We start from the raw sequence: 13,544 nt of genomic DNA on the forward strand, positions 1-13,544 counted from the left end.
CCTTCCTTCCTTCCTTCCTTCCTTCCTTTCTTCCTTCCTTCCTTCCTTCCTTCCTTTCTTTCTTTCTTTCTTTCTTTTTCTCTCTCTTTCTTTCTCTCTCTTGCTGTTTTTTCTTTCACTTGCTTTCTTTCTCTTTTCTTCTTTTCTTTTTTCTGCTCTTGCTGGAGGACAAATTGACCAGACACATTTCCACATCCTGCACATGTTTAAGCAGAAAACATCTGTTGTTATCGTTCATACAGGATTAGAAAACCAATTCTTTCAGGTTTAATGTCACCTTGACATTAACTCAATGCTTTAAATAGATCATGTAATAAAACATAATTTATAGACGTGACAAAATGCTACAAAAGGGAGGAGAATAAATACTTTTTAAGGCACTGAATATATTTACTGGGGTTCTTTTCTGCAAAAACAGAGCAGAATATTGTTAAAAAATATGTAAATATTAGAGATGGTGACAAATGTTGAGGAGGAGCCTTGATAATTCACAGTGAAATAATCTGTATTCTGCTTGTATCGCTGCCCGGCTGCAGTACAGTAAATAATCCTTTCAAAAAGCCTCTTAGTGTCGCTGGGCTCAGACATTCATCATCAACGTAGCGGTGAACTGCAGCTCTCAGGCACTTCCTGCTGCAGGAAGACCTGCAGGAAAACTGATGAAGAAACCTCTTCATCTTCAGTGAAAACACTGACAATAAAAGCAACTGGAAATTTTTAATTGATGAAATAATTGAGATGAAACACAGACTAGCAACATAGTATCAGGAAAACCAGAACTAAATGTGATGGGGGAATTATTAAAAGACTAACGTGAATAAATACGAATTTAACCAGACAGTTTTCCAACAAACAAAATGAGGATGGTAAATAAACTCACTTATTACCAAAATATTGAATATTTATCAATAATTGGAGGTAAATCTTTTTCAATCAGCGAGACTTTGAGTCTCACTTTTCAGATTCATTCAAGTTCAGATATTGATAAATGGGGTAAAACTACAAAACCTGCTGTAATTACAAGCATTCAGGTGAATGTTTGATATTTAAGACAGCATTATGTTTTAATCATTACAAAAAGATGGAAACTGATGTCAATATGTTGTGTTTCATGTTGACCAAACTGTATTTGTTGGTATTTACAGTAATTTATTTGGTATTTCAGCTCAGACTCACCGATCAAGAGAAGCGTTCAGCTCTGCTCAGAGGTTTATAATTAACAAGAATAATTAATTTGCTTATTTGATCTGCTATTTCTTTAACAGGTTGTATTTTTATTGTCTGACGCTTTGATTCATTTGGGATAATTAAAATTTCTTTTAAGAGAAAGAGAGAAGTCTTCTTATGAACCTTTCTTGTATTTTTTAGCTCATATTTCACCAGTTTTGTTATTTGCTTTGTTGCTGCTTTGGTAATCTTTTGTTTATTTTATCAAAACACATCTCTCTGGTAAATGAGATATTTGATGTCAATGAGACAGAAAGGCCAAATAAAAATAAATAAATACATAAATATCAAACTATTATCCTGAATGAGTACATTATGCGTACATTATTTAATATTGTACATTTCATCAAGGTTTAGACTAAGCAAAGCTGTCAAAACTTAAATTTGTATTTGTCCACAAAAATGTTTAACCATGAAACAGGAAAAAGGAAAAAGGCGAAAAAAACCTCAAAGACAGATAGATTTGTTTGATTTAGTATCATTTGCACATAGAGCTAATAGTACATGCAGAACATACTTTATTATGTGTGGACACAGAGATTAATGGCACATTTGTTGAGATATTATCTGCATTTTGACTGTTTAGATTGAATGAATTGAAAATATGCAAATTAATCTGAAATGTAATTAAATCCTAAAAAAAGACAAAAACACAAAATCACAAAATCTTACCAAGTATTGTTGTCTAGTTTCTAGAGTAAATATCTTAACACACCAGAAATAAGACAAAACTAACTTAGAAGTGACTTATCAGCAAGATATAGGAGTTTGTTTTAGATCAATATTTCCTTAGTATTGATTTTAAAATATTACTTTCAATGGCAGATTTCTTAATTGACATGGGGAAAATGTCTTGTTGCTTGGAGTAAATATTTCCTTAATATTGATTAAAAGTTATAAGAGAAATAAGACACTTTTGTCATATTATAACTTATAATAAGGGAGGAATTATTTAATGAAAACCAGCTCATATTTCTTGTAGAGAAGTTACTTGTTAGTGAGTTTGGTTTTATTTAAAGTGTTTTAAGATATTTACTCTAGAAACTGGACCAAAGAAATAGTTTCTTTGCATCAGAGACTAAAGACATAAAACTGTCATCAGAACAATAATAAAAACCTGATATGTGTTTTTATTATTGTTTTAGTGGACGCTGGCGTTAACGGGGATTAGAGATTATCACTTTGTGCTAATAGACAAATGTTTCTCTTGCTTTCTCTGCTGCATCGTCGTTTTCTTTTATAAGTATCACAAAAGCTCAGACTTTGAACGACAGCAACAAGCAACGCAGAAGTTAATATTTGTCCAAATCTGTCCCTGTACAGAGAAAACCATGTGAGCCAATAAAGTTACACAATTCACTGATAACACAAGAATATGGAAGACAAAGAGAAGCAGTAAAAGAGATAACATAATCTAAACACAAAGGTTTAAAGTCTTTGATTGTGAAGATTTGATTGTTTATGATGTCTGATAAAACTCTACCATGAGTTACAAAGCTGTGCATCTTTGAAAATAACTAAAGTTTAACACAACTCCTCTTTGCTTTGCAGGTCTGGATATGAAGGACATTTTAGTTGAGTAGAGATGATTACTGCTAATGTTATAAACTCACAGTAGGTTTGGCATTTACTGTGCAGTAAGTCTGTTAGAAACTCCATTCAGAAAATCTGATTTTACCAAACTGACACAAAAACAACCTGGAAAAAACTGTGAAAAACAACTTTCCCTTTAATGTTTGTTAGCTTTTTATAAGAAAAGCAGCAAATACGTTTTACAAACTTTTTTGTTTTAAGTGTTTATGCTGCAGGAGAGAGCTACACTGTAAAAAAGATCAAATAAAAAAAGATAAATTGTGTAATTTATGTTCAAATACTGTGGAACTGTGGTTAACAGAGTTTTACTATAGTAAAAATGGACGTGATGTAACATCTTTTTATATATTTATATATTTTTTAAGGTTTGGCAGCCATCACTTTAACAGCTCAGAACTGTAAAAAATACTTGAATTTTCTGTTTTTGGAGTTACGGCATCTCAATGTATTTTCTATAATGATTGATATTTTACAATCTGTAACTGTTGGTACATTACAAAAACAGATTTTCTACATTTTGATGAAAAATGTATGTTTTTTTGTCGAAGAGTGATGGCAGAATTAACTTGTTTCCAAAAAAACTTGGAGCAACAATGAACTGTGGTTGTGTCATCTTTAGTTGAGGGAAGAAGCAGTGTTTGAGCTAAAAGTTTTTAAATTTAAACAATAATGAAAGAAAACAGAAAAATAAAAATAGTAAAAGTTAGTCATTCGGAAATAGTGTAATCATGTATTTTGGCCTGTTTAAAATTTGTGTTTTTAGCTGAAAGTAATGGGAAACAATTCACCTTGAAAAACCGTAAGGTGGTCAGAACTGTGGGAGCAAAATGGATTTAACTATTTAAATACATGAAAAGGTATAAAAGCTACTTTAGAATCTCAAGGAATAAAAAAAGAAAATTGCAATATTAGATGGAAAAAACATGAAGAATAAGTCAGATGTTGTTGACAGAACAAGACAAATGAAGTTTTGTGTTATTAGATGATTGATTGAGAATATATAATATTAAACAAATGATGTTTAATATTTATTAGCTCTGACAGAAAACAGTTTCTTGTTCATCACAGAAACTAAAACATTTCCTTTTTTACCCCTAATATTTTAATAAACTAATATAGATCTTGTGCATACATTAATTATAGTTATAGTTTGTCACAGTTTCTGCAGGTTAATTATAAGCAACTTTCAACCTTCTGACTTCAATAGCAGCTTTTCTCGCCTCCCTAAATATACTTGACACTTACTGAAATAACATCTTCTGCATGTTGCTGATATTATATGTTATTTCTGTGCAGAACTTGTGATGCAAATTACTGACAGTGAAAAAGCGTCAACACAAGCAGCCAGTATGTTCCTTACTGAATACATTTTATGAGTAAAAACAGAAAAAATTGTCCAAATTAACACCAGATGAGTTATTTTGCTGGTTTGAATTAACTACTACATGAATACATGAAATGGCTGCACAGTGGCGCAGCTGGTAGAGATGTTGCCTTGCAGCAAGAAGGTTCTGGGTTCAATTCCCGGTCTTTCTGCATGGAGTTTGCATGTTCTCTCTGTGCATGCGTGGGTTTTCTCTGGGTACTCCAGCTTCCTCCCACAGTCCAAAAACATGACTGTCAGGTTAATTGGCCTCTCCAAATTGCCCCTAAGTGTGTGTGTGCATGGTTGTGTGTCCTGTGTGTCTCTGTGTTGCCCTGCGACAGACTGGCAACCTGTCCAGGGTGACCCCGCCTCTCGCCTGGAACATTAGCTGGAGATGGGCACCAGCAACCCTCCCGACCCCACTGAGGGACAAGGGTGTAAGAAAATGGATGGATGGAATACATGAAATAGCAATAAAGGTCTTCTTGAAGACTAAAAGTTTTTATACCCTGTTTGCCTTAACAAATTTAAAATTTAGTTTAGCAAAAAGGGGATAAATAGACAACAACTCAGCATTGCTTATAATTAAATATCACAACTAAAGAAAATGTGATCAAACAATCGATGAACATGCTTATTGTTAAGGTGATACATGGAAATAAAAGAGAAAACTTTTATTTACGCTTTTATATTTACCTCATAAGTTGGCAGTAAACCTAAATGGCCACTGGAGGGCGGCAGTGCGCCACAAGTACTTTATTTGTTGTTTCTTCCAGTAAAAGCATTTCCCAGGTTTCTGCACTTCCTGAAGCAACTATCACAATTTAAGGCTGAGTGGGAAATATTTCTACAGAAATTCACTCCGTCATTTGAGCATAACAGCAACTTGCAAAAGAAAAACAAGAATACAAACAAATAATAAACACTTTAATGAATGTAGTGGTTCCAAAAGTGTGAACACCACTGTTAAAATATGTATATATGAAAATACACGATGGCAATTGCAAATGCAATTGTTGATTCACTTCATTTAAACTAAAACACACAACCCCCTTAACATGCTAAATAATATAATAATAATAATAATAATAATAATAATAATAATAATAATAATAATAATANATAATAATAATAATAATAATAATAATAATAATAATAATAATAATAATAATAATAATAATAATAATAATAATAATAATAATAATAATAATAAATCTGTTTATGTATCTGTAATAATAATAATATAAAACATTTATGACTGTGTATCCATTTAAAGGAAACGTTGTAGAAGCACCTTTTGTTTGTTTCGGTCAGAGTCTATCAGAGTGCTTGTTGAATTATCATCTAGAAACCACTTGTTGTATTCTTGTTGGTTGTGCAGGAGGCTCCACTTTTGCTTTTCAAAGATGTCCTGTTGTATAACTGTACATCTGTTTGCAGCCATTTTCATGTGTGAGTATAAACGTTGAGTTGGGGACGTGGCCAGCAGCAGCTTATCTGGATTTAAAGTGACAAGACACCCTAAAAACAGCTCATTATGAACTGACCAGACTAAAATCTCATTATCTAAGAATGATTTTGTGCAAAAAATGTGATGTAATGAATGTAAGAAAGCATATAGGTCACTTATAAAAGACATGTAAAGCAGTAAAACAAACCAGAACCAAAGAAAACATATTCCTCTTCAATGAAAGACATAAACATATTATAACTAAACGCTCAATGGTTCCTTCAGCACAGTTTGTGGTTAAGAAGCGACCTGTCCACCAGGGAGCAGAAGTGTCTAATGTATGGCACTCCTGTCTCCAGGTCCAGTGAACATCCTGTTCTTCAGAAATCTTGCTCCATCATTGTTGCCCCCAGTCACAGTCTCCGTCAGTCAGACTCAGACTCATCTTCTCTGCTCATGGTTCGTGTCAGAGCGATTCATTGCCGGTGTCAGCTGTCAGACCACGCCACAGCCTGAACATGAGGCTCAAAGTTGAGGGCCGGGGTTAATAAACGGTAGCCCTGGCAACAGTGTTGAACGTGTGAGTCAGAGCGGTTCAGGCAGGGCGCTGTGGCCGAACGGTGACGTCTGGCTGCCACCAAGAGTCACATCTGTGCCGAACAAGAGTTGTAGGCCAATCAAATCAGCAGAGGAGCCCTTCTCACATCCAGGGGCCTGTTTTGTTTTCGCTCCACTGTAAACCACAGCAGATCCAGTAGATGACAAGTGCAGCACTGTTTGAATGGTTTCAACATCACAAAGGATTAAAATGCAGTAAACAAAGAGGGAGGAGCAGCATGGGTGTTCCTGCTGCTGCAGCTCTGGGATTGTTGCTGTGGTTTTGATTCTTCCAGATCTCTGAAGGGTGGATGTTATTTCTGAAGCTTCCACAATGGCTGCCGGAGTCTTTTTGCTCCGAACTGGACATTAATCTGATTAAATGTAGCAGCACCAACACCGAGAGCCTTGATAATCTGCAGATGGATAATAGGAGGGAAACGAGCAATTAATTGCTGATTAATGGTTTAATAGATTAATATTTCTGTAGTGGTGATTGCTTGTCAAACAAAACATCCAATTAAAAGTTTAATGAACAAGCTACTGCTGCACTGTGGTGATGCTTCATACGCAGACAAAAGAAGGCCAATGTCCAAAAACCGTAAAGGTTGCTTTTTACAGTTTATTTTTCCAGTTTGACAAGCAAATAACAAAGACCAAACTGTAAATTCTCTTTTGTTGCCTCTACTGCTCTGGTTAAAAAAAAAAAACCCACAGGCTCATCCCAGTGCCTGTTGGTCTTATACCAGTCCCTACAGAAAATAGACCCACTGATCTTCCTGTCTAACTAAGAAAAGAAAATATAAAAAACATAGAAACAAAAATACGTAAAATAAACAATTATTAGCATACAACTAAACATTTAAACAACCGAAAAATATCAAGTAAACTAAGAATATATTTAACAAATTTAAAGGCAATAAAGGATAAAAATAGCTCCAACAGTACCAGCAGAGGGCGCCGCTTGAACGCAGCCGTTGAGACAGAATCAAAGATGGCGGAGGGATCCCAACGGTGGAAAGAGAAACGGTCGGTTGTCATTACCTTATGATAAAGTTGGGATTCCTAACGGCGTTATGGGATGAAAAAATGCTCTTTTTGTAGTTGTATTTTGAAATATAAACTCTCGACAACCTCATTAAGTTTCACCGCTCATTCAGCCGAGCGATATGATGGAGCAACGTCAACTTTACCAACTTTACCAAAGATTACTGATGTGCTGCGAAGACGGAAGTGAACATAGAAGAGGCATAACAAAAACAAACAAACAAAAACATGATGCCAATAATAACGGTTGATTATGAGGTCTTTGTGAGTTTTATGTACTTTATGGAGTAACCATAGACTGTACTTTATTTCTTTTATGTTTCTTCTCAGAAACTTTAGAGGTTTCTGTTTTATATTTTAAAAATTTGTCCAAGTATAATAATGTGAGAAAAACAAAATTTTCTGTTTATTCAGTCAGTATTTAATACACGACAGGAAATAGTGTTAAAATTTACTGATTTAAAACAAAATTTGTCCTAAAGTTATAAAAAACAAGAGAAAACTCTTGCTTTTAAGAAAATGAGTGCTTTTTGATTAATTATTAATCAATAAGCAGCCTTTTATCAATAACTTCCATCCATAGATAATTTTGCAATAAAATGTAGTGGTAAATTAAAATAATGAACAGCTGCTCTGCCCTGTTATGTGGTTGCATGAAGGGTTTCTGACTTCAGTCACGTTTACACGTTGCAGTCCTGTACGTTGGTCCCAGTAAAAAGTAAACATCAACCCACCAAGTTGGGGTCACTCACTTCCAATCTTTGAGCGGCCTTTGTTTGCTGTGTCGCTGCACAGACCCCAGGAAGCTGATTACAAACTGCTGCACTTCCCCAAGATAGCAGCAAAATGTTTTCTGCTTTGCATGAAGGCTGGTAACAATTACAAACCAAGGCTTTTAAAATGTAAAATCCATTTAGTGGTTTTATTTACATGTATAATTTAAAGCCATAACTTGTTAAGCAAAAAGACAAACATACAGAAAGAACAGTTTTAAACCACTCAAGGCATAATTTATATCGTTCATGTTAGTGGTTTATCTTGTTATTCTTCAAGCCTTTTTGAAGGTTTTCAGGTTTTTCTGTGAACTTCAGCAGCTTTGTAGCTTATTTACACTACTGTGCAAAAATAAAAAGTATTACTAAGTATTTTTGGTATAGATTCTATTGCAAATACCTTAGTACACTTGAAATAAGACTAAATTAGCTTACAAGTAACTTATCAGTAAGAAATAGGAGCTTGTTTTAAACAATTCTTTAATATTATATGTATAAAAAAAATAGTTCCACTGGCAGATTAATTAACTTGCAAGGCATTTTTCTCATGTTTTAAGTGAAATAATCAAGATAAATAAATAATGTTTTATAATAATGGTTTATTATTAAATAAAGTGTTAAAAAAAATAAACACCTTGCAGCACCATCGTCATTATTATTGTTATTATTTATATTTATTTTATTCATTATGCAATAAATAAATATCTTATATTTATTTTTTATGTATTTAATTCATTTAGCTCAATTTTTATTTGATGATGTGAAACTAATATTTGAAACAAAAAGCAGAGCTCTGTCATGGAGGCAAACATATTAATGCTGTTTCCATTGCAGAAACTTCAAGTCAAACATGTATCACATTTCTGAGGTATAGTTCCTATAAATCTGTTTCCATTATTATATTAATAATAATTCTATAGTGAGTTCAACAGCTGTCCAGCAAAAACATGTTTTACTGGAGATGAGCAATAATTGCAAACAGAGAATGCTACAGTTGGAAAACTAACTTCTTTTCATCTGCATCATAAACATCCCAACATCTTGAAGACATTAGGACGTTTCAGCACCAGCCATACATAACATCTCTGCCTCCCTTTCTTCACAACACAATGCATAATTTCAGTTTGTTTGGCCAGGAAGAAAATCTCCTCCTCTCATTGTGTTGACGAAGCGCTCTTAAACAGAGCCTGGAGTCCAAGTGAAACCAGATTGCCCACAGAGATGGAGGCTAAAGGGCGCCAAATCAGATGCTGCAGAGACAAATTTCTGCATTTTAAAAACACAGCAGATCTTTCAGGCTTCGTTCTCACAGTGTAAGCTATAAGGCGACCCAAATCTGATTTATTTTTTATTTTTTAATGTTACCAGTATTTGATCTTTTCATGACAGTCTGGACATTACAGGTCGGATATTTTCAAATGCGACCTGAAACTGAACGGCCAGGTCGAATTCATCGAACCTGAACGTCACTGATACTCGACAAACGTCACTAATCTGCGTCTTGATACGAGCAAGTGAGAAGAAAAACAACAATCGTGGCGGATATAATGAGGATGAAGTTGTTAAAGGTTAAAGTGCTGGCTGCGGTCGGACAACAACTTCAAAATCGTAAGCTATGCTCCACCGTTAGCATCCATGTTTACTTCCTCAAACACTGAGAACGCTCTCTATGTGTGACGTTATTGCGCCCTCTACTGCGCATGCGGGTCACTTTTAGGCCGTTTGAGATCACTTACAAGACGCTTATATTTGAACGACCATGCCAAAAATAAAAATAAAATAAAAAATAATTATCAGATTTGACAAAAAATCGGAATGGGGTCACTCCATGCTGCAGTGTGTAGCCTTAATGTAAGCTGCTGCAGCTTCTAAATTCAAATGACAAGATCACCAGTTTAAAGGCTATTACTCATTTAAATTTATTCTTTAGAAGCCAACAAATACTTTTTATTTGTCTTTATTAAGCGTGTAATGATAACAAATTTTGCTGGACGATAAATTATTGCAATGAACAATAATGTTGTTTTGGACCATTTCCAAGTTTAGAAATGGCATAATAATGCAAGAAAATATTCTCAAGTAATAATAAGCTTTAACTTCTAATGAATTTTAACACTGGAGCTAGAAGACATTTTAAATATCCAAAATAAGTAAAGAAAACAACAGAAACAACAAATAAAATTATGAAGTCTTCCTAAACAAAATAATAAAAGAAAACATAAAACTTTTGTCATCCAAGTTTTGGTAGAAAGAGAGAGAAGAGAAAACCAATAAATCATGCAAATGAAAATTATTGACATTGTTTTAAATTATCATGTGATTAATTGATTAATTGCTTTTTGTCACAGGCCTTGTCTTTACACAGTTTACTATGTTAGTTTTATTAATCAGAATTAAACACACAGTAGGTCTTCATTTTAAACCCAGTCTTCTTCGATAAACAGCTTTTTAAGTTCTCCGTCTCTGTTATAAACAATTTCTCAGTCTTTCTTCCTCTCTGGACGTTCTTTGCTGTGACAAGGCCAAAGCTGATGAAAACACAGCTTCCCTCCACCAGCTGAAAACATGAAGGATTTTGTTGCGCATCATTTCTGTTTCTTTAAATATATGCGATTGGCTGTGACTCATACTGAAATTTTGTTATTTATTGCTTGATCTGCAGTTTTTATTAGGCGAAAAATAAAAACGTCACATTTTGGGGAGATTTTAATGCCTCACTCTGGCCTGCAGCCAAACATAAGATGACTTGTTTTACTTTAAAACTCTCCAGAGTGACTCTTATCTGGACAGCTCAGTGCTGTTTGTTCATTTTGGGTCTCGTAGTGAAGCAGCTGCTACCGGCTGAATTTAAGGTTGTTTTAGGTGGTAATTTAAATAAATAGCCGTTGGGCTTAGAGGCTGAGATGTTTCTGTGTTACTCATGAAGACTAAATGAAGGGGATAATTAAAGTTTTATTTGCTTTCTTGGTGTTTGGCAGCAAACTGGTTCTGAATAAAATGATTTTTTTACTAGTAGAGGATTAAATAAAAACAGATATTTGAAATCATAACAATTTGTCCTAAAACTGATATGAATGTCTGGATTGAATTTCATGCTAACTCAGGCGGTTGTTATTCTAGGCGGTTTCCATCCCTGAAGTGTCTGGTTCCAACGTTTAGAAGCTTGTCTGAAATACAGAAACACGTCTGTCAAAGCAGGTTGAAATTAATAATCTATAAGCCCTGAATTGATTAAGTTTAATCAGAAAAATGTGGAGGATCTTACATCAAATTCTCAGCATGAAAATGTCATAATCATCATCACATCTGCAAGTTTCCTCATGAGAGACCAAAAAACTTCCTTAAAGGAAAATACAGTTCTGTGAAAGGCAGCAGAGATGCCTTTCACATCTCTGCTGTGAAAGGCAGAGATGAACTTAAAGGACAAATTCATGATTATTTTTGATATATTTATCTTTTCTTTGTGCTTGAATGTGTTGTTTTCTAAGCAAATAGTATGTTTCAGATTAACAATTAACTGATTACTAATTTTAATTATTCATAATTGATCTGATGAACTGTTTCAGTCCTAATATCAGGAGAGCCAATGAAAATCAAAAGAGCTGCATGAGGTTCTTCTTCGTTTACATTTTTTGTATTTATTCCAGTTATTTTAAAGTGAAAAAAGTTCTGGATATAAACCAGATGTTTGCCACTGGTTCCAGTAAATCATCCCGGCACACAGAGAGTTAAACCTCAGCCCCTCATCTCTTCTTTCTTACTCTCAGCTCCAGCTTCCCACGTCGCGGTCTGCACACCTACGCCTGCTCACCAACTCATAACACCATCATTAAATTTGAGAAGACACAATCATCCCTAGGCTGATCTAGGGCAGGATGAGTCAGCATGCAGAAAAGGAACAAAGACTGTCACAGTGGATTTGAGTAAATATTCAAGCACTGAAAATAACAAAAACAAAGGAGAGTAATAAGATATTTTAGAAGAATCAATCTCACAACGCCACTCTCCCATGTAAACATGGAGTGTGGACATGAAATGGGAGAAAATATGAAATGGTTCTACTGGTACGAAAACTTTTCTAAGTCACTCCTGGTGATGCAGAGCAGCAAACTTAAAAGCCTTATTGAGATCAGGGTGCTGATTTCTCTTTTCCCCAAACCTGAAAGAAAAACTGACCAACATCAGGCAAATAGAGGAGAGCCAGAAGCATGACTGGAGAGCCGACCTTCGACCTCCTGCCCACTGGCAGACACCACAGAGCTAAACCAGCAGACAGAGACCCATCATATTCAACAGTGTCATGCTTTGATTAACACAAAGTAACACTTAGACCCCAAATTATTACTGTCTCCCGTTAGATTTAGGTTTCAGAGAATTCACCAGCATGTGAATGCTGATCGAACTCAGGTCGACCACAAACCTGGTCTCAGTTCGGTTGAAATTAACTCTGGTGCAGTTTCAATGCATATGTGGATGTCAACCGGACCGGAGACCGCTCCAAAGCAGGAAGTAGTCAATAGTGCAGGGCATTCTGGGTAAATACAACAAAAACAAACGCAAGAGTTTAACGCCAGAGAGAGAAATGGCTACTGTTCTTTTACCAACATCAAAAGAGAAATCCTACAACCGCTAAAATCTGACGTTACTCCAATTTTGTTTACATTTCTTGAAGAAGGAAGTTGTGCTCAGTGTCTTCCTCTGAGATTTTTGTGTCGTTTCCTTCAGTTGTTCTTGGTGCAGCGCCACCACAGGCGAGGAGGGGAACAGGTTTTTTCAATGAGTTTGGATCATCAGACACACTGCTGTTTGAAAGCGAATCGTACCAAATTAAAATGTAACAAATGTTGCAATTTTGGTCTCTAATCAAACCGAATCTATCGGATTATCAAATGGGAAAACACCAAAGAGAAATGTCACCATTGTCTTCAACAAAACGACCAAATTGGCACCAAAATGTGATGAATTAATGTTTAAAACCTAATAAATATGAAAATGACACTTTGTCTCCATTTGTTATTCTGCTAAATAGACTTGAGAAGATCCTGAGAATCTTCTCACACATATAGATTGAAGGAAAAATCATTACGAATAATCATTTTGAATTGAAAATCAATTTTAAATCGAATCGTTCTCTGTTTCATTACCAGGCTTCAGCAGAACTTCATAACAAATATGAGATGATTCACAGATTTTACATTATTTTTGAGGAAACTAAATATCATCTGCATAGAATTAAATTTTGTTGTTTCCACAAATCAAAGTTTCACTGATCTCAACCTGTGTTTACGTAAATATTAGGGAAATGTATGTGAAATTGGCTTCTAGAAAAAAATTAAAACATTCTCTGGGAATGCCTCTGCATATTTGGGACTAGAAATAATTATATTAATCCAAACAAAGCCAAAAGAATAAAGCATAGTTTGAGTTAAGTGGGAATAAAAGTTTATGATCGTTTTTTGTAAACATCTGGTTTCACCTGTTAGTCCATTTG

General features: G+C 34.7%; 1 long non-coding RNA gene across 1 annotated transcript; it reads right to left on the minus strand.

Moving 5' to 3' along the window:
- Positions 1-5,854: 5,854 nt before the first annotated feature.
- LOC103471566 (uncharacterized) lies at positions 5,855-7,477 on the minus strand. The gene is made up of 2 exons (XR_534677.1): positions 7,182-7,477; positions 5,855-6,649 (listed from the first exon to the last, which is right to left on the minus strand). It is a non-coding gene; the product is annotated as an uncharacterized LOC103471566 (long non-coding RNA).
- Between the last annotated feature and the right edge of the window lie 6,067 nt (positions 7,478-13,544).

Source organism: Poecilia reticulata, linkage group LG10 (genome assembly GCF_000633615.1).
Source record: "Poecilia reticulata strain Guanapo linkage group LG10, Guppy_female_1.0+MT, whole genome shotgun sequence".
NCBI classification, from domain to species: Eukaryota; Metazoa; Chordata; class Actinopteri; order Cyprinodontiformes; family Poeciliidae; genus Poecilia; species Poecilia reticulata.